The sequence below is a fragment of the Prinia subflava genome, chromosome 18, assembly GCF_021018805.1.
Source record: "Prinia subflava isolate CZ2003 ecotype Zambia chromosome 18, Cam_Psub_1.2, whole genome shotgun sequence".
Lineage (NCBI taxonomy): Eukaryota > Metazoa > Chordata > Aves > Passeriformes > Cisticolidae > Prinia > Prinia subflava.
Window position 1 is genome coordinate 5333285 of NC_086264.1, and position 21298 is coordinate 5354582.

Here is a 21298-nt window from a genome sequence, read left to right on the forward strand (position 1 = left end):
TCATTATCTAAAGCCTAATTTCAGGGTTTGATTCCACTAACACTTCATGTGCTGGCTCATGCCTTGTTCTGCAGTTTGAGGACTGAGAGTCCAGTGAGCAATGGTAAAGGTACAGAGGGGGAGCTGAGATGTGGCTCTTTCTGTGTTTTGCCAGTTTTATATTGAAATAAAGCAAAAAAAAAAAAAAAGTTTCACTCAAATGCACAAAACAATAAAAATCTCCAAAGAGAGTGAAGAGGCTGACAGTGAATTTTGAGCATCTCAGTGATTACAAGGACATGTAGTGACAGGACAAGGGGGAATGGATTCAAACTGAAAAAGAGTAGATTTATATTAGATGTTAGGAGGAAATTCTTCCACGTTGAGGGTGGTGAGACACTGATAGAGGTTATTCAGAGAAGTTGTGGATGTCCCATCCCTGGAAGTGAGGCAAACTGGGACAGTGGAAGGTGTCCCTGCCCATGGCAGGGGGTAGAATGAAATGAGCTTTAAGGTACCTTCCAACCCAGGCCATTCTATGATTCCGTGGTCACGTTTGTCCTCTGGGATCACTTATGAATTCCTGAGTTCAGAGTTTCAGTGCACTCAGGTGGGTTTTCCTTCTTCTACTTTTAATGATGTCTTGCTGCTTTTCCAACATTTTCTTTCCAGATGATGCCTGTTTACTGTTTTTTTCTTTGTCTGCGCACATATGCAAAATATGTGATATCTCTGTGGAGTAATTGCATCAAAGGTAGCCTGCAACATCCTCTGATTGAAGGTTGCCAGTTGATAAATGTGATTATTTAGGCTTCCCTGTGTTGTCTGTAAACTACTTTTGTAGTAAACTAGAAAGTTTACTTTGTAAACTACTTCAATAATTATAATCCACAGTGCTATATATACAAATTGAAACAAAACAGATTTATTCACAGAAATCTGCTTCTGGGGGCTTAGGGGAGAAATGAAGGCAGGTGCTGGAGAGGCAGGTGCTATAAAAAAGCTTTTGTTTTGAGGGATAAAGACATTCTCCACACCACATTTCTGTACTCTTTTCAGAAATGACATTTTTACTTTGCTCACCACTTGCATTATTGCAGGACCTGTGGTCTAAGGAGTATTTTCCTGAATACTCGTTGCCTGAGGTCATATTCTGTCCACGAATAATGGAGTCACTGTTTGCCAAACCTGGCTGTGTGGCTCTGGAGAAGAACACTGAGGAAGGTGGGGATGTGGCCTGTGAAAGTTAAGGCCCTAACACCATAAACACTGATGGGTAAGGTCAGGAAAAGCTCAGAGCTGCCAGCTCCTTCCCCTGCAGTGAAACCCCCATTATTCTCCTCCTCCTTAATGTCTACTTTGGTTATAATTTTTTGTGTGCCAGGACAGCCATCTGTCCCTAATCCCTCCTTAAACTGGGCAGACACAGTCACCAGTCCCTCCCATCTCTTCTGGGGTCCCAGCCAAGTGAAGTGAGAGCCTCTGTCCCATCTCTGCTTCCACTGGAATATTGCCATGTTATGCACTGAAAATAATTGGAATATTTTGTTCTTGATGAACATATCTAACACCTAGACTAATTGTTCACATAATTGCCAAACATCATTGTTATTTCATCGTTAATTTTTTTTAAAAATAAAATAATTTATATATACATACATATATATATACACACACACTTGTGTTTTGAAAAAAAGTGCCTGTCTAGTAATATATGAAGAGATCCTGCACTATTTAAAGATATAACCTGTAAACATAGCTAAGGGCTTATTTTCAATTGGTTTCTAGTCAAAAGGATACGATAATGTTTAATATCCCAGCTGTGGTGTCTATGGAAATTTGCCCACATGCTGAGGTTCAAGTACATGAGCTGAAGAAATGGTGCTACACATTTCATTTAAAAGTTGCCTTTTCTGAAGTGGAAAAGTCAAGCAAAGTGTCACATAGATTTTCCAACATACAAGCAGAAATGAAATATATCAAACCCAGTAATTATCATTGTATTGCTGAATGCTCAGTGCCCAGGAAATTTAAATCAGGGCCTTTCCTTAACTCTCTCATACCTTCAGCTTCTTACAGGTAACTGCATACTATCATGTTAGAAATAAGTCTCTCTTTATCCATTGTAAATCTAATTTTTGGTGACTTAGATTAAAAATTCCCTTACCCAGCGAATTTTAACAGCTGGCCTATACATCCTTTTCATTCAGCTGTTTTTCCTTCTGGATGTACTTAAATAATATCTTGAGGGTGTTTCTTCTTAATGAGGTAATAATACCCATATCCTGGGCTAAATAAACTTGAGGCCAAAGGCCTAGGTGTTTATTAGCAGAGGATGTGGTTATTAAGAAATTTAACAGGAAGTACCCTCGAGTTATTATTTTACTGACATTTCTAATGATTATGCGTTTGAGAAATAATTGGTTGAAAAATAATACATATACTTTTAAGAGGGCAGGTGAAGGAGAAGATAATTTATAGGTCTGCTCTTGGCAAACAAAGATTCTGTCAGTCTGGTACCTTCCCAAGTGGGTAGTGATAGCAGAGGGAGGAAGATCTGTGCTGGAGGATCTCTGCTGCCTTGGGCACCTGAGGTCAGCAATAATGCAAGAAAGCCCATGGAGGCTCTGCTTTTCAATTCAAAGAGTTGGACTGTGCATCCTTTTAAGAGACTGCTGTTATTTGTCAATAACAGAGGTAGCAAAAGCACATGAATTTGTGAAGTTTGCATGTTGTTAGCTCTAATAAGTGACAATTGGCATCTTAAGCCTCTTTAGTAAGGCAGTTTTGCCCCCAAAGGAGCAATAATAATGAGCTTAGTGCTTAGAAAACCTGCTTCTCATCTCTGATCTTAACTGGTTTTGCAGAGATGGGCAGGGGGATGGAGACAAAAGCAACTTAAAGAGCATGCCAAAATCCTGTCATAAGTAAACAGCAGTTTGGACAAGACTCTGGACTCTGGGTCTGGTGTCCCAGTTGTGTTGCTTCCTCTGCCTTGTAATATCTCTGTCCTGCAAATATTTGTGCTGCAGGAGTAGATTCAGAGGCCTTGGCTCGGCTGGCCAGGCTCTTACTGCCGTGGATAGAGTTTCATTGACAGCCTTTCCACTTTGTTTGATGCAAATGCTGGCAGGATGCTCTGATGAGAATGTGCAAACTGCTCCCGAACTCAGAGCTGAGCACAGATGTAGGTGTTTGTGAGGCTGGCAGCTGAGACAGGTCAGTTAATAGTGTTTAGCTTCACTTCTCTGAAATCAGCTCCTGTATAAAATCCCATCAAATTTCCTTTTATTGCTACAGAATAGGGACTTAGTGGATTTAAACTTACAAAAACAACAACAACAACACAACAAAAAAAAAAGAGCTGATTCAGGGAACTGACAAGTCTCCACTTTTCTTTGTAGCAAAGTATTTTCAGGGTAACGAGCATCTGGAAGCTGAAATTTTTACCAAGTTTGACACACTCTATGAAAAATAGAGCAATGACTAAGAGCTGTGCTGACAGCTTGTTTAAGTTGAATATAGGATGGAAAGTTCTCCATGTCAGAACAAAAACAAAACCACAATGGCTACTTATGTTTTGCCTACAATTAACAGAACAAACATCTTAATAGGCAGAGAAGACACAAACAGATGTTCTAATTGCACATCTGTGTGAAACTGATATTTGCTGGTTCCACTGTAGCTTGACCTCTGCACCTTGGGAAGTTGAAGTCCCACAGGATTTGAATGATTTATTGATCTGGATGCAGTGAATATTGCAGAAACAAGCTGCATTTCTAGGAAGTTAAGTACATCCTCATTCTGTGTAGCACTAATTCATGTTTGAAGGGAATACAGTCTCTGCTTTAATCAGACTGGAGATACCAATGTTGTTCACCATATCCTTGAATAAGTGGGAGGAAAGATGAAATATGCAGAGGATATGATATTGGGCAACAGGATGAATGTGGAAATAAGGAACTTGGTTCCTGTAGTTAAATATTTGTCTTTAGGCTTCTGAAACGGATTTTGTGAGATAAACCAAAGAAAAGCTGATAGCAACCACCCCTTTTTTTAGCAAGCTAAAAAACTTCTCATGCCCTACACAGAAGATTAGTTTTGTTTCACAGTTCACTATCCAGAAACTAGGAAACAACCCTTTCAAAATATGTATGAAGTTTTTTTATAAATAAAGATTTATATTGGCAGATTTTCATGATGTTTCAGAAAGAGCAAATAATGAATATCAAGTGACTTTAGGACCAGCTGTAACATAGAAGACTGCAAAATAATATCCTTACCTCTGTACTGGGAAACTGGACATAGTAGATTTGTATTATTATTATTTTTTTTAATTTTACTTCTTTTAGAATATTTGATTACACTGGTTTTGGTAATTATGTTTTTTCACAGCAGTCACCGGTGTGTCGTGCTTTGAGAGTTGTAGCAGTTCTACTGAAGTCAGTATTTCTGTCAAATGTGAAGACTCCAGTCCCAAGCCCAGTGCTGGTTTTTATCCCTATGTTTTCCACCACACTGCCTCTTGTTCCTGCCAACAACAGTTACACTGTGCTGAACTGAGGTCTAGCAAATCTCAGTGTTTTAAAATGCACTAATTTTTCTATCCAGCTCTTTGAAATTGGGGCAGAGGCTTAAAGAGATGGCATTACAGTTTTTTGTTTTTTGTTTTTTGTTTTTTTTTAATAAGAGTCAAACAAACCTGAAGTTTCTTTTGCTAAAGGAAAGTGAGATGGAGGAAGGCACTGAGTCCACTACCATATACTGTGGTAATGCATGTAAAATACAAAGCAAATATACAAAATCAATATAAAAGACGTATTCATACATATATAATGTATATAATTCTCTGTTCAAAGGATGACTCCATTAATGACAGGAGTATTACATAGCACAGCATTTTCTCTTCAATATTGTTTTTATAAAATTTTTGTATCTCCTTTTTATGTCACCATTTCTTGTATTTTTTCCTATGGTGCTTTATGGGTTCTGAAGTATTTTGTGGCACACAGAAATACTTGAATTAAGAGGCAAATCTTTCATGTGTATTTGTGGCCCTAACATTTGGATTCTAAATTTCTATTTATCTTTTATTAAGGCTGGTATGAGGGCATCATCTTGCAGGTGTTTTCAGTTAACTATTTGGTGTACAGCAAGCACATGTCATGAGTGCTGTGTATTGTGTCTGTGCATTGTCTGGAGCTATTGAAAAACAGTATTTACTGAGGAAATCATGTAAGAGTTCATATATATGATTTTAAAAGCCCAATTTCCCTTTCCCCAGAGGTGATTTATATATAAATGTCAAATTTCAAATATACGACTCCCAAAAAGGCAGCCACAGAACACAAGGCTGTGGTCATAACACAACTCCAGTGTCAAAGAAAGGCTGTATTTTAGGGCTTTGATGCCATTGTCATGAAATACGGCTTGATTTTGGTGAGAGCAGGTCCAGGATTACTCAAGACGATTGTACTTTTCAGTACAACAGTTCAAAAGCCCAACAGCCTTTTTAATGCACCATTTATTCTGAGCAATGAGATGATCTTTTTGTCTGTAGATGTGAGGGAAAACAAACAGATATTCTGAGTTTGTGGGACAAAAATGGTGCACACACTGAATTTCATCTCGTGGGCGATGACAGTGTGAGGAGCTTACTGTAAACACAGTGCAAGTCTTATATTGCTCTCTGTTCTTACAGATAATTTTTGCAGCCTAGCAAGGACAAGGATATTCACTGAAACCTGAGCTAATGAAATGATGGAAATTAGATGCAGTGAAAATCAAACCTCTTCATTACTGTGGTCAACAAGAGTCTGTAACTGGTCACTAACAGTGACTGATCACTGACAGCTCTTAAGATCCTCAAAAAATAACAGTAAGATTGATCTTGTAGTAAAAGATACAAGACAACTTATAGGGACATTAAAAAAAATTAAATGTCTTCAATTTATGTAGTCTGGAAAAGGCACAAGAGATAATGTCAACTTTAATTACTGTTTTCTTCTGAACACAGGGAACAGGCCAAAGGGCATGAATGGAAATTAAAGAAAAATGGAAAACAGATGGTAGGAAGCATGCTACAGGAACTGGAATACAGGCAGCACTGTACATAGTTTACCAAAAAGGAAAGGGGCCTTACGAGTTATTTTGTCCCATTTTAAACAACATCATCTTATGATCTGTTTCACAACGACATTATTACTAAATCAAGGCCCCATTGGTAGTAACTGCTGTAGTGTTGCCAGGATTTGAAATTCTTCCTTCTCCAGCTTTTATAAGACATCTTTGAAATATGGGTCAAGCAAAATTGGATGCTGAAAGATAGCTGCATAAATTAATAGCCTGACGTCCAAAAGTGCTGGTCACTAAAACCACCGTATATTTCAGGGGATACTGGTTGAATACTTGCCATGTTGGAAAAGGTTGACATTGATTTACATGCTTCAGCATTGGATTAGAAGCCTAATTTTGGTAAGCACTTTGAAATAAATCATGTCAATATTTATGATGACATATTGCAAAGTGCGGTTGCTTTGTTTTAGGGGCTTTCATCTGGATAGGAAATCTTTTAGTCCAGGCAGAATTTCTTTCACTTTACAGCAGACTTCTCAAAGCTGAAGGAGCTGATTAGGAAACGGTGCTGACATGCAGCAGGGATGTTTCAAAGTTTGAAATCAGAAAGACTTTAAGTCACACTAAACCAAAGACTGGTGAAACACAAACACCAAGTGGTAGTCCTGGCAATTAATCCTGGAATTCATGCTTGGTTTTGAAATTAATTTTTTCCCCTCCAATCCTGCCCCACGAGGCTTCTGTGTTATGGAACATCATGGCAGTTCTCAGAATGGCCTGGTAGGAAAGTCTCTTTCAAAGGAGAGGGGAAAAAAAAGGCTGAATGGTTACTAGCAAGCATGTTAACATAAGCTCAGTCATCCCTAGGCTTCCAGCACTATGAGGGGAGAAGGTAATGAGGTCATGGGTTGTTTTTTTTAGGTTCTGAAGACTGACTTTGAGAACTGAGGAAAAGTAAATAAAGGATTATTTATTAAATGAAGAAAGGATTACCCATTACAGGATAAATCTTGCTAGCCTTACGTGTACAAACAGTTCTCATTGACTATGAACAAGTCAAATACTTACACAAGGCATTTATAACTTTTATGTAACCTTATAAAGCCACATCTATTATTCTATGTCCTGGCCTTAAACAGCATGCAGAAATTAGCCAGTTAGGTGTATAGTGAAAAAAAGCAACCTCACTTTTGTTAAAGATCTCTCCAAAGACAGAATTAAACAAGAAAAGGTCTTATCCATATAACCATGAGGCAAATTTATCCAGAAAAATATCCTGGCAACTAAGTAAGTTTCACTGGAGAGTCTCAATTGCTGTGAGAACAGAGTGGCTGGGAAAAGGAAAGGAGAAGGATGCTAAGCATGAAAACATTTGGAAGATACTTAAATGGAAAGTTTCTCCTCCTCCTGTGCATTCCTGAGAGTGTCTCAGAACACTGGGCAGGGCTAGCCCGTGACACTCCTTGCTGGATAATGGTAACCTTTATTATGAGATACTGCAGATTCATTTCAGTCGTTTTCTTCTGGACCACGAGCTGTAGCTACTCTTGGCAGATTAACCAGAACTTGATTGGTTTCAGCCCCTACCCAGCAGCATGAGCTAAATACCAAGTTACAGGGGGTGCTAGCACAGGGTGAGCTGCTAACTTGGTGACTGCATGGCATTTGTGTGTTCCTCTCCTGCCTCAGCTTCTCTGGCAGCTGTACATGACGTGTTTGTATTCAGTGACTACTTGTGCCTCAGTATGTGGCACTTGGGGACATGGCTTAGTGCTGGACTTGGCAGTGCTGGGGTAACAGCTGGGCTCGATGGTCTGAGAGGTCTTTTCCAACCTACATGATTCCATGTCTGGTATTAGGTCACTTGGCTGTTTGTGCAGCCTTTAGCTGATGTTATGCTCTGTACACTACACACAAAATCTTTTCTCATCAACTTTCATCCTCATTGATTCAGTTGGAAATCACCCTGCTGTACGTTTCCCATAGTTTATCTCAGGAATGCGTAGATAATGATCTCTCATTAAAAGAGAAGGAAACATTCAGCCTCCTATTTTAATTTTATTCAGAGGAACAGCTGAATCCAAAAGGAAGATTTGGATATTTTCCCCTCTTTCTTTGAAAAGTCAGCTACAGAAATTGAGGAGAGCAGACTTGAATCACCACTGGACAAGTGCTTTCAGTGCTGCGCTGGAGTAGTTCACAGACATTCTTCTCCCTGTGGTGAAATATTTTGAAATCCCTTCTTTTTCAGTCTGAATGGCAAATGCCAAAACCTCAGTGTTTTTCGTGAGGAATTCTTGTCTTCTGGCCAGCTCAGTTAGCTTCACAGCAAGAACTGGGAAGTTAAATCTATGGCAAAGGGAGTATTTCCACATCCATGGGGAAGCAGGCAGCAGCTACTTTCAGTCATTTGACCTCCTGTAGCACTGAGATATCAGACATTGGAATCATGACACTATACAGAAAGTTATTGAATCAACTAATTCCTCAGGGATTTGACCATTATCTAACTTTTCTCTGAAGATGATTTAGTTAAGCTTAGACATTCATCATACAACTTAAGTTCATGCCAGGAAATTTTCACAGCAGCTATCAAGTACTCCATGCTAACATTAAAAACAACAACAACAACCCCTCCGCCAAAAAGGCCAAATGATGCATTCTCTCAATTCCATGCTGAAGCATATTTCCTTTCTTAATCAGAGTACATATTGCCATGGTCTAATCTGTCAGCCATAATCCGAATTGACCTATGCCTGTGTTGTACCCTTTGCTGGTTCTGTTTCACATCAACTCAATCACAGGGCAGTTTTTATCCAGGTAAAATATTTGACTGGGCTTTCCCTCGTGTGTTGTTGCATGACAACTGCAGTTCTCCCTTGAGGAAATCCCCCAGAGTGTGGTTGCCAAGACTGCACTCCTAGAACATAGTTTTAAATACCTCTCCTTTCTCTCAATGTTCTTCTTGTCCTCAGTCTGAAGGCCCTTTCTTCCTCCTCTCCTGGTCAGTCTTGTGATGTCTCCATCCAGTCTATCAATCCCTAGTGACAATTTCATTTTTTCTAATGAGCTCATCTCAACTGTCCAGAGGGAATGGCAATCCCATATTTTTCTTCAATGCTGTCGTTCCAACTCCTCTTTGTTAATGTGTTACCAGTCCCTCTGCTGGGGAAGGATGATGATGTGCATGTGACTTCACAATGGTTTCACCATTTCTTTGGTTCTTTTCTCTGTCCAGATACTGCTTTTCTCCCACAGCTCCTCTTCCTGTGCATAAGTTGGGAGTAAGTTAAGAGCTTTGCCATACCCACACCAATTGAATGTGAATTCAGCTGCCACTCAGGATTAGGGATCTCCTATCAGAAAGCTCTCCTGGAGTCCTGAAATATTCCACAGAAACAAGAAAAGTGTTTTTTACTCTTCAATTCATCACAGACTGTAAGGACTAGATATTCAGCTTGGTGCTTCAGGCTATACTGGTCTGGGTCTCAAGCAGTATGGGTTATTTGACACAGTTTGGAGCCACAAATTTAGCTGGAATTCAGAACATGAAAACTACTTTTTACCAGATTGCTGTATTTTTGACTTCATCACTTGAATTACAATGATTTCTTGTTGTGCCTGAGCAGAGTCCACAAACTCTGCAATTTATTGTTTCCTGCAACAGTCTGACAGTCCTCTGTGGGAAGAAAAATAAGTTAAATAGAGAATTTTTCCTATTAAAGAATTATATTGATCTTGCAGATGCTGAGTTGACTTACAATGTTTTTCCTTAGACACTTGGCTGCAGATTTGCTTAAGAGTAAATCCAAGAGCTCTATCATCTTCTTTCCCCTTAAGCCTAAGCATTATAATCTCTGTCAGTCAGTGTCATGCAGTTTTTCTTTTAAAGATGAGATTAAATAATATGAAACAGCTCTTCAGTGTTCACTAAATTGTGTGATTTCCCAGCTATAACAATCTAATTTCTCTCCAAAATCCGTGATTTATATGCAGCCTGAATTTCAAGTGCAATGTATAGAAAATATAAATATTTAAATTTGAGATATGGTTTACACTGTTCTTTTCTGAAGTGTTTTTCCTTGTTTCAAAAACCACAAGAGTGTAGCTCAAGTAGCCTACTTGAGAGAAAATTCATCATGTGTCTACTCCAAGGCTATTGTGTTGTTTAAGGGCTAGCTAGACTGTGGTAAATAATCCACAGACCCTCACAGGAGGCAATGCTGGCTCACATTCCTTCTGGAAGAGCACAGGCTTGCATTTTTTTTGTGTCCTCCTCCTTCTTTTACCCCTTTTCTCTGAGATGGGATTGAAGAAGTTCTTTCATCTCTGGAGACTTCTGTGATGTTTATTTGACACAGAGCTTTGTAGTTTGATTTCAGTTTGACTGGGTCCCTTGAGGTTGGTTTCTACATTCTGCCACAATATGTTCTTCCCTGCAGACTGTAACCCGAGTTTCCAAAATGAGGAGGGCTTTTGGCATGTGAAGAGTGAATCTTTCCTTTACATCAGGATGTACAAAGATATCTATGTAGATGTATGTAAAGATATGTAAATGATATGCAAAGAGTATGTGACCACCAGCTGGATCTCAGCCAGGGAGCAGGCAGTGATTTTTCTCCCTGGGGACAACCTTGTGGACATCATCAGCAGTGCATACCAGTGCTAAGGTGATTTTGTACTACTGGCAGTTTTGCTCAAATACACCAAAACCAAGTAACCTTTGCTTTCCTTCTGCTGAGTTCTTGTGACTGACAATGACCCTGACAGGCAACTGGTGTTTCCACAGAAACTATGTTTAGAGCAAATTATTTTAATTCCCCTTAGTAAATAAAGAGGGAAAAAAATATTAATCTCTGACACCGCGTTTTACAGGTAATTGATTTTTAAAAATTACTTTGCTTTCTCATTCATGGCCAGGAAGCAATAAAACCACCCCCACAGTTCAGTTCAGAAATTCACCACAGAGATATTGCAAGTAGAGACAGCCAAGAAAAGAGCGAGTGTAAAATACTTTTAAAACCAGGCATCACATTTCTCTGTAATAATGGATAACCTCAATAATTTTCCTTTCCTTCACAGAGCACAAGGCATATCTCATGAGAATTACACCTCAGCCCTTCAAATGCTACTGACCCTGTTATACAGCTTGGTCAGAGATGAGATTTGTTTGAATGAACTTATTGCAAGCAGCCACCCAGCATTACTCTGGAAACAGCTTTCCAAGGTCTATCCCATGTTTCCCAGCAATGTTACTAAAATTTTGATGTGTTTTCCTACAGATTTGAGTGGCTGCAGGTTATTATCAGATACTGTGACATAGCAAGTAATTGCAATTTCTTTTTGAGACCAGGTGGAAGTGTTCTTCAGGTTGTGTTGCTTTTAGAAGGAGCCTTTTGCTGATGAGAAAAATTGGTTGGTACTTGCATTACATAAGTTTTGCATTTTTCTCTGTGGCACCTTATCCAAGTTACTGTAGCAACTGTGGCCTGAGAGTTGTCTGTCTTATGGATGAAGAAATAATGTGAACATTAAAGAGGCGTGCTGGGGTCAGAGGTTGGCTGATATTTGTTTAATTGAGTCCCGTGGCAGAAGCTGGAAAATCCTCAGCAGGGAGCCTTGTCATTCAAGGCACACAAGAATCCTGAAATAGGTCAAATAATTTGAATCTGAACCTCCTGTATCTGGTGGAGCTTTTTGGTGCACAGTGATTTTAAACTGCTTTTTAAATTTCCTGATCCTAAACATGCTAAATCTATCCTTGTGCAATAGTGAAACACAAAGTCCAGGCCCTATCAAGTAAGATAGCTACTACTGGGTTTCTATTTTTGAATTATAATAAGATAGATTCTGCAGTGCTTTAGCATTTCCCCTCACATCCAGTTTATGGGGGAAAAAAAAAGGCAAAGAAGGTAAAATATGGTGGAGAAATTTTCTCTAGTTTAAAACAATTCTGTTCCTGAATGGGATGGCTGGCACAAATCACTGATGGGCATGAATGCAGAACGATGTGTTGAGTTTGCAGTGCCAGCTGAAAAGGAAACCGATATTCCTGGACAGAGAGATGGGAATTTCCCAGTGTGCACATAGTGCCAGTGTGTGCCAGGAACAGCAGAAGATCTTTAATGCACAGAAGGGATTTAATGACTTAATGAACCTGCTGGACTGAATCAGTCAAAACCCAGCAAGGAAAGGTTTTAGAAAAACACGCTGACTTCTGGCAAGGACTGCTTATTTACTGGACTTCACTTATTTTATGGGCCATGAGAGGTCATTACTTTCACATTATATATGAGGATAATTACCAGAATTTCAGTGAAGTAGCTGCCTCTTTATTTTCTGGGAAAAGTTCATATCTATATACAGAAAAAAACCCTCATTTACACACGATTTCCCTCACAATACCCAAAAGCTTGAGGATGTTTTACCCCTCTTGTGTTCTCCCTATTGAAATTTAATTTCACTAATAAATTAATATATCGTGGGCTATGCCATCCAGGAGAAGATTAATAATGATAATTGTGAGAAAAAACAGAAGTATTTTAATGTATCATAAATGTCAGACCCAACTAATCTCCAACAACATCTTAGCAGAAGTAAGGCTGCATATAAAAATGTATTTGAAATTCTGCATATCCTCTCTCTGCGTAAGGCGGAATAGATTCCTCATTTCAAGTTGAGCTGGGACAATTTGTAGCATCTGGCAGCTCAGCTATGCACATTCCAAGTGTATAGATTCAAAAGGGAATATTATTTTAAAAGCATGCAAAACATTGCTTTCAGAGAAAAGGAAGCAGAAGTTATGTATTACAAAAAAGTCAGACATGCTTCCATTTCAGTTTTAGAAACCTGGCCTATATTCCTAAAGTGGTTTGGAACTGCAGGCCAACTTCCAAGGGGAACACCCTGCTCCCCATGGGGGAGGATTTATGATTTTATTCAGGATGTATGAAATGCGATGATTTTGGCTGGAGTTCAGGAAACAGAAGAGGGGAGCAGAGTCTCCATTCATTTACACCCCTGCTTGTTGCTAGTGAAGTTTTAATGACAATGAACAAAGGCAGAACGTGGGCTGCAGAATGGGAACTGTGTGCTTTGTAAAAATGGCCAAAAATTAAATTACTGACCCTTCTGTGAGCAGGAGCTGCTGGTGCTGGCAGAGCTCTTAAAAACAAAGCTGCAGCTGAAAACAACAGCAGATTCTGAGAGCCCCGTTAGGGACCTTCCTTCCAGACCCTGGGTTTGTGGTCTCTCTGACCTACTGAAATGATCTGTTACAATACAGTGTGAACTCAACCCTTGGAAATAGATGAAGCCAGTAGTGTTTCCAAAATCCATGGATGTGCAGAAGAGTAGATGTATTCCCGGAATATGCAGGAACTTTTCACCTCCTGAGCTGCACAAATGGACATCTGTGCATTTTGAGGGAAGCTGCTTGACACGGAATTTTTAAAACCTATGTAAAGTTCACAGTATCCAGTCATTTGAAGGAAATGCTTCCCACTGTTGCTTCTAACTGATAGTTTAGGGTTATCTAACACATGGCAGCTTTCCTTAATGAGAGCAGTGTGTGTGGGGAGAGAATCGTTATCCGAAAGAAGCAGTGCTGAGCCAGATCTCTGGCTTGCATCCATTGCTTTGCACGAGGGAATTCCTCAGCATCTCTGAGCTTCAGGAGCCTGGCCCCTGCAGCACCCTCTTGCTGTGCCTTCCGTGGAGAAGCACGCCTGGGACGTAGCTGAGGCCGGCCAGGAGGGAGGCGTGAACCATCTGTGAACTCTGGCAAGCCCCAGCTGCTGCAGCAGCCCTTGGGAGGATGTTGCAGCTGAAGACGATTCTGAGCAGTCTGAAGCAGATCCGAGCTGCTGAGTGGGGTCCCTGCAGGCCCCTGCCTAGGATGGAAAGCCTGGAGATTCTTGTGGATCTTTGTCTTGCTGTGGGAGGCAGTGAGCAAGTATCTGCACTGAAATATGCTGTCAGTACCTTCAAAAGAGAGACACAGGCCTTGCTGGATGGGAGCAGGGCCTGCCTGTAATCCAAACATATCTGAGTTTGGTAAGCAAGGCAATAACCCAGTGAAACACTGGAAGCAGCAGATATTGCCTGGGAGGCTGAAAGTGAGAAGGGAACTTATGAGCTGGGTTCCACCTGGGATCCGTGAGAGCCTTGAGGTCATCAGCAAAGATGTCTTGACTTGAAATCCTAAACTTTCTTTGGGATGTGCTGTGCGCTGGAATAGTCAAGTACAGGGTGATTTATTGGTGTTTAGAAGAGTGGCTCTAAAGGGCGACAAATTTGCTATTGAAATGGGTTTCTTTGTGATGGAAATAAAATACTTGGCTTGTTTCAGATCATGATGGAGATTGAAATCTTCTCCACGGCCTCGGAGAGAGAGAGGGCTCATACCCACTGCAGATATATGTCAGCTATCATTCAATTTTTCACATAGTATCCAACACATGCACATTATGGTTCTGTGATCAAGGCAAAGCTTCCACAGCCTCAAATTGATCAAAAAGCAACAGCAGTGCAGCAGCATGCCCCTGGGAAACCAGAACATCACCACTACAAGTGTTAGCCACTGTAAATTAAAAATCTGAGGCTCACTGTACTAAGCTGCTCATGTCTTTCTGCCTTCTCATGTACTAATACTGCTAAATAAATAAAATATCAAAATGTAATTACAGAGTAGATTCTTGACTTTCCCTCACCTGGAATATACATCCAGCTGCTTTGTTAACATTGCCATTCAGGTACAATTTAAAATCAGCAGAGAAAGTCATTCCAGAACCTGCACCAGAAGGTCACAAACTCCTTTTGAAAGCACTGATACTTCCTTTTGTTCACTCTTATATATCTGATTACAAATTACTAAATCCTACTGCTATTTGAGAACCTTTAGATTCTAATCAGTACTTTGATGAATGTACAGCACAATAATGCAGATGAGTGATGTCACCCTTTAAGCATACAGCAGCGTGCAGGGATAAAAAAGTGGAGAAACCATTCAAAAGCTCTGGGACCTTTATGATCTGGGAGCTTCCTTTGTAATCCATCCCGACTGTAAATTGTTGCCTAACAACTTGACATTGTTAAAGTGTCTAATTAAACCTTAAAAAAAAACCCATGCAAATACAAAATGTTCATCTTAGATTGTGAAGGGTTGCCTTTATGTTGGTGAAATAGAACGAAAATCCGGGATAAGGAAATGTTACAGAAGTTGAATAAATAAGAAGGAAACACAAGCAAGTTCAACAATGTCAGCATTAAAGGTCTTTTCTTTAGGAGCTAGGTAACTTGCTAATGCTTTGTGCTACAGCATAAGAGACTGTTTATTATATGAAATAGAGGTAAACATCACAGCCTTTTTCATGTAATAAAAGAAAAACAATGTCGCCAGGTGTTGAAAGATGAGCAAAAAATTCTTAAAAGGCTCTTTTCATAAAATGTATTGAAACAAAGTGGTTGAAATAAAAATCATAAAAATAAATATCATCTGTGTAATTTTTCTATTGCAGGTGACATGGTCCTGATCTGTTCTTTTAGTCTGTTTAACACCCTTGTATTGAGGTATGAAACTTCCATAAGACTATTCTTGGTTAAACCAGTGCTGAAGGATGTGAGGGCAGTGCTATGAATTTAGGAAAGGGAAGAAATGCAGAGGTCTGCTTCTGATACCTCTTCAACACCAGCTGGCAAGGGATGATGCCTGTCCTTTCTGATATAGTCTTTATAATTCTTTGCCTTTGTGTGGTTATGTATTATGAAGTCAATATTCTTTTAATATGGATTGTAAAGGAGAGACCTTGCCTTATTTTAAAACATGCATCATTAAACTAGGATAATTGGGGAATTTCCTGTAAAAATAACTTTCCTGCCAGCTCATACTTTATCTGGGTAGTTGTTTGTTATGTGGTGCACCTCTTCAGAGGTGCTGCTGCCTGAAAGCATCCACCTTTTAATAACCTTCTTCCTTTTCTCTGCCAGGAACTTCTGACACTCTCAGCCTTTTAGCCTGAAAAACCTGAAGTAGAAGAAAAGGACCTTTTCTACATTTTAGGTAATCACTGGTGTTTCTGGGTTATAAATGGGATTAAGTGATCTGGTGATTGAAATAGTGTAAAAATACTAAACCGCTTGCAAGTCTGCCACCAGAAGTGAACAGATATTTAATGGTATGGAGTCTGATGATAGCTATTCATTCAGTGTTTATTTTCAGCTCAAGAATTATAAAACAGTTTCCCTGCTCCACTCTTGGAAATTAAGCTTATATCTCTTTATTTTCCTATCCCCTTCTTTGTGAGTATATATATACATTTGTACAACTGCAATTGCCTGTGCTGTTTTATCTGGGAAGCCCCTTGTACAAACCTAAAGCTTTTCCTTGCTGAAAGTAGATTTTTCTTGCAGTGTCACTTTGATTATGGCAGAGTCCTGTCTTTTCAACACTTAAGTGTGTTGTGTCACCACATGATTAACATTTAAAGCTGCTTTAGCAGTGAAAGTCAGTCTCACTTACATACTTTTCCCTCTTGTTGATCTTAATTTGGGAAGTCACTATCCTCTAACTGGACAAATTGTTTCAAAATGAGCTTGAAATGCACACGAGTCACAGCAACTGTATCAATTCATATTATTCCCCCTCCTTCCTCTTCTTCCATCATCTCTAATACATCTGATGCAGTTCAAAAGATCCTGGGAATAAGATAAGCTGGAAGAAGCCTCCAGTTATTTCAAAAGGGATCAGGGAATCTGAAACACTGGAAGGGTCACCTTGAATCTGTGTAAATATGAGAAAGGCAGGCATGCCAGCCCAGATGGTCTTTCTTTATACTTTTTATGCTATAAAAAGGGACATTACTGTTGCTTGCATGGAAGGATTTTTATGATCAAGAGCAGAAGAAAAGGGTTTAGAATTGTTAATATACTGCTTGAGTGCTTAGCCATTTATATTTACAGTAATTGCTTCTGGAAAAAAAAAAGTCCTTCTCCTGCCAAGTGCAGGAAATATAAAGGCTGATTGAATTAAGTCTGGGAACCAGTTTGATTAGAAACTGAAACAAATCTCCTAGGACTCTAGAAACCCAGTTCATTTGTGGCATTCCTTCCATACTCTAATGGGCTCTGATGCTTGATACTGAATGATAAGAAATGCTTGTTTCTGAAAACAGCTGTTGTGGGTTTGGTAGTTTGGAACTGCTTTTGAGAGCTGAATGTAAACCATAAATATGTGGAAATGCAGCCCAGTCAGATTGTTCTTTCAGATAGGACTGGAACCCATGGTCATTGCTTAAAAAATGTTCACAGAAAAGTAATAGAATTACACCTTTCACTTTTGGAAAGGAAAGCAAGACCACCATTATTCCAGTGAGAGTGTACAGGGTCTGTAATGTGTAATGTGTTCTCTGTGACTTACAGCAGGCACTGGGTGGTATCACAGATCAGCTTTTGGGTATATTCTGTTTTCTGAAACCTACCCTGTGCCACTATGCCAGAATGGTGCCAGCATTGCTTCACCTTTAGCTTTGTTTCAAGTGCAAACTTGAAAATTGGGTTCTTACTGCGCTTTGTGGGGCACAAGCTGGGAGCTGAGAGCAACAAAATTATTTGGTCATGAGATGAGCTTCACTTCACTCCTGTTGTTTCCAGTCACCAAAGTTAAATTAGGTGTGAAGTCCTTGGGCCATCCCTAACATCAACCACAGGCTGAAGACTTCTGGATGTCACAATCCCTGAAGAAACTCTGTGGCTTTGCACATTTTTTAAACAGAAAAATGATATTTTTTTTCTTTATTGCTGATTGTAAAGGTGGCATTTTTAAAAAGAAGTCACAAATACATTTCACAGGTAGCTCTGTTTTGCAGGTAAATCTTCCAAAATGACAAAATTAACAATAATTATCATTTAATGTAATGCATAATTATCTATTATTTTCAGAATATATTTACAGAATAAAGAGTGAATAGTGGAAGTAAAGATCATGTCATAACCTGCAGTATGAAGTGCTAGAGAAGAGCACTTTTTAAATGTGGCTGCATTTTTCATCACTCAGAAATTGTGGGAAAGTGTTTCTAAAATACAGCACGGGCAGACACTGAATTTCAAATTGAATTTCATGGATCATGCAACACAACAATGAATTAACACTGACTTAATTTCAAAAATATTTGAACACCTGTTTTTTGGTGTCAACTGATCATAGTAGAGTCTTGTTAAATGAAATTATTATTGGATTATTTTTATGCCTTTTGACCTATTTTATACTGAACAATGTAAATTTAGCCGACATTTTGAAAGAAGATTTTCACCCCCTTGGATGTGCAATGGAATGATATTGGATAATTTTGCAACTCTTCCAAAATGCATTTTTTTTCTGAGAAAAGTGTGTAAAGAATTGTGTGCAGTGGCAGTTTGCATACACAAATTTTGTGCAAATAGAAATAAAAAATACCCCATGTGGTGTAAGCTGGGTGTGTAATGCACAGACACTGTACGTGTAGTTGTGAAAAAAATCTTTTTCCACCCTGGCTTCCTTAGAACAAATTCATCCTGTTACACCAGGATAGTACACTGAAATCTGTTCTATCATCTGCCTTAGCAACATAAAACTTTTACAAAAAAGAAGAGGAAATTGGAAGCTCTTGAATTATAAATATTTCCAAATCACTCGAAATAAGCATGTATAATTTCTTAACTGTATTCAGGAAATAGATGGAATAAAAATTTGATGAATTAACATGTTCAAATGAAGGTTATATGACATTTACCAAAGATTTTTGTGACACAAATCTGGGGAGCAGATGGGAGGGATGGAGGAGGATGTAGCTGATATTTCAATACATTCTTGCACATTTTCTGTGGTTTCTGTTTGGTTTGGTTGTGGGTTTGGTGGGATCTGCTGCATGGCTCCACAGTCACTTGGACTCTATGCCCAGAGCATTCTTGGGTGCACTTGATGATTTTATGGCTCTTGGTTAAGACCTGTAGGATATCCCACCTCCCTAAAGGAGCCCAAATAATTTTTAGAGGGTTCTGTGGATGTGAGTTCAGCCTCAGGCTTAGGAAAAAGAAAGGATTCATTTCACCCTGGAGACTGAGGAGGAAGGAAGGAGGCTGGGAAAAGGAAGGACAGGGGCATGGAAAGATAGGCAAGAGAAAGTGAGAGAAAGAATCAGGTCTAGAGAGGAGTATGAACGGAGAAAAAAATGCAGTCAGACATTGTTTTCCTTTGCCTTAGATACTCCATAAGCAGAGCAGTCAACAGGCAAACAATTATAGCACCAGGCACTTTAGATTACATTTGGGTGCAGAACAAGCTTTGCTCTCCATGGTTTATGATATCCTCTGAACTCTCTGGAAGGATAAATGATATAACTTGATGTGACTCATACAGGAAAGCAGATAATCAGTGGTGTGCCATAATGCAAGTGAGAAAAAGACAAAATAGTCAAAGAGTGCTTACATTGTGTTACTTTTATCTTCTAATATTGTTTATCATATTGGTATTATCATTATTATTTGCTAATGTTATCATATCACATAATGACAAAAATTCCAGGCTTGGAGCCAGGATGCTAGACAAAACATCCTAACGCTTATGGCAGTTTTTTCCTTTGCTGGTTATTAAATTGTTTCTGTGAATGAAAATAATGATAACAGGGAGGAGAAATGTACACCATGCCAGGACCAATTTCCTGCCACACCAGGAGAGATGCACACAACAGCCTCCTGCAGCTGGGACAATGCTCTGGGATGGAGGGAGCCTGAGTGAGGGCCTGACGAGTGTGGCTGCAGTGACCTCTGGAACTGTGCTGTTGGCACTGAGATCACAGATGCCTGATATAGCCCTCCAGGCTGCAATATCTTCCTGCACACTGAAAAGTGAAAATGCAGACAAATAGATCTGGCAGGGCTGGAAGGTGTTCAGGCTTAGGTTTCAGTACGGTTTTTGTGTGGGGATAGTTTCATGGTGTCGTGGTTGCGGGGGAGGTGAATTTTTCCAGGGGGATGTGGGCAGTCCAATTAGTAATCAGCTTTTCTGCTGGCACCTGGGTTGGTCACTCAGAGGTTTGGACACGCCTCTGAGGACACAAAGAGTTAAAAGCAGGACCCCAAGGGGGTTCGGCCTCTTTTTGGATCCCGGTTTCAGCAGAGAGACGTCTCAGGCCTCCTTCCCCTGCCCGGCCACGAGGCTGGGTGGGGGAGGGGAAACACGTGGTCGGCTCAGGTAAGCCGGAGCCCCCGGGGGAGAAGAGAGGGGACAGGACTGAACTGAGCTGCCCCGTCCAGGATGGAGGGGTGGAAAACTGTGGAAGTGCCTTCTGTGTGTGCTCACCCCCCTCCACCCCCAAACTCCGGGAGAAGGTGCCCAGCCACGTGGGAGTTGCGGAGCCTGGGAGTGCCTGAGCCTGCACCCTGCCGAGAAAAAACTGTTAACCCTTGCTTAGCAGAAAGAAACTTTTCTTAGACATTGATTCTCATGACTGGTGGTTTCGGAGAGAGGGAAGCGGCCTGGGACCGAGATGATAAAGCATGATTGGAAGGAACCTGATGGGCAAAGAATGAGAGGAGTAGCCTTAGAGCTGGACTTCTCTTGCATAATGTCAGCCATGGACTGAACTTAAGTCTCTTTTGAACATAAACTGCATTTTTGGGTGGATGCAGCTGCCCCTTGCTTTTGCTACAGTGACTGGCACTTGAAGAGTGGAGCGAGCAGAGAAGCGAGGGGGAGGGTGAGGTGGCACCCTCTGCCCTCAGGGCAGACCTGCTCCTGGAACCCCGGCCCCTGGGTAAAAAGGGGAGAGCTCGGCATGCAGTATCCTTAAAAAGCCCTGTATGTAGTTTTGGCCTATGAGACAGCGGTGAGAGCGCTGGACATAGGAAAAAGAGAGTGTCACCCTGGCAGACTTCTCCGGGCGGTGCCACGGGTGACATGGGAACACATAAGGAGTGGACCTGTGTGTTCTGGAGAACAGTCTGTGGTGCCAGAGAGACTCCTCTCTCCCTTGCTGAATTGAAGATTAGTTTGTTTTTGAGTAGTGATTGTTTGATCTAAAACCCAAAGGTTGGTCTGTGAAGAGTGATGTGTGGGGAGGTAGAAACTGGGAGAAGAAATGTTCTAAGAAGTTTTTTATTTCTGTCTCTGTGTGTGTTTGAGAGTATTTCTGTCCCTGTTCTTATGTAATGTAATAAAGTTTTAGTAGTTTTTTTTGTTTTCAAGATTTAAGCCTGCTCTGCTCTGTTC

General features: G+C 40.2%; 1 long non-coding RNA gene across 9 annotated transcripts in view; it reads left to right on the forward strand.

Annotated features, from left to right (window-relative positions):
- Nucleotides 1-21298, forward strand: part of LOC134559934 (uncharacterized) — a 163036-nt gene that overhangs the window by 88456 nt on the left and 53282 nt on the right. For 7 of the 9 annotated variants that reach the window (XR_010082628.1, XR_010082629.1, XR_010082634.1 and 4 more), the window contains one exon: nucleotides 16042-16114. The exons of 1 other annotated variant lie outside the window; for it this stretch is intronic. This is a non-coding gene — a long non-coding RNA (uncharacterized LOC134559934). Of the gene's footprint in view, nucleotides 1-15572; nucleotides 15625-16041; nucleotides 16115-21298 lie in introns of all 9 variants that reach the window. One more of the 9 variants, XR_010082630.1, reaches the window with a different exon arrangement.